Genomic DNA, 637 nt, shown 5'->3' with positions numbered 1-637 from the left:
CAGAGGCTCCTCCCATCCTCTGTGGATGGACTGGGGGCTCCTCCCTGGATGGACCAGGGGCTCCTCCCCTCTTCCCTGGAGGAGATTCAGTTCCATTGTTTTCCTGTAAAGAGATCCTTACCTCTCTGGCTCTCCCTTCTCGGTAAATGGGGTAAATGGACAATAAGAGGGTGTGCGAGCCCCACTCCCCCAGTGCAGCTTTCTGAACAGAGCACATCCTTTTGCAAGCTCAGTCCCTGCGCCCCATCCCCACGGCCCTAACCCCACTGGAGCTCAGCAGGCTCGGGCGGCCACATGGTCCACGTGTGTGTGGAATGGAGGGTGTGTGCAGGTGGTGTCTGCTCCATTTTCATGATTCTCTGGCTCCGGTCGACAGGACACCATGTGCATTGTCCTGCCCCCTGCTGCCGCGCCAGGATGCCTTCTAGAAACGGCGTGGTTCCAAACCACCAGGTGAGGTTAATCTGGGCAGGCGTGCCTTCTGGTTCCCCTGCTGCTTTTCTTTGCTGAATCTGTAGCTTCTGGGCGAGTCCCTGCAATATTTCGTCTTCCATGTCTCGAGCGATCCACATGGGAAGTGGCATTTGCCCCTCGGTGACACAGTTGGATGGAACCACCTAAAGCAGACGCCTAAACT

This window comes from Callorhinus ursinus, unplaced genomic scaffold (genome assembly GCF_003265705.2).
Source record: "Callorhinus ursinus isolate GAN/ISIS: 27379988/994484 unplaced genomic scaffold, GSC_fseal_2.0 scaffold16, whole genome shotgun sequence".
Taxonomy (NCBI): domain Eukaryota; kingdom Metazoa; phylum Chordata; class Mammalia; order Carnivora; family Otariidae; genus Callorhinus; species Callorhinus ursinus.
Note: the sequence above shows the minus strand (reverse complement) of the source record.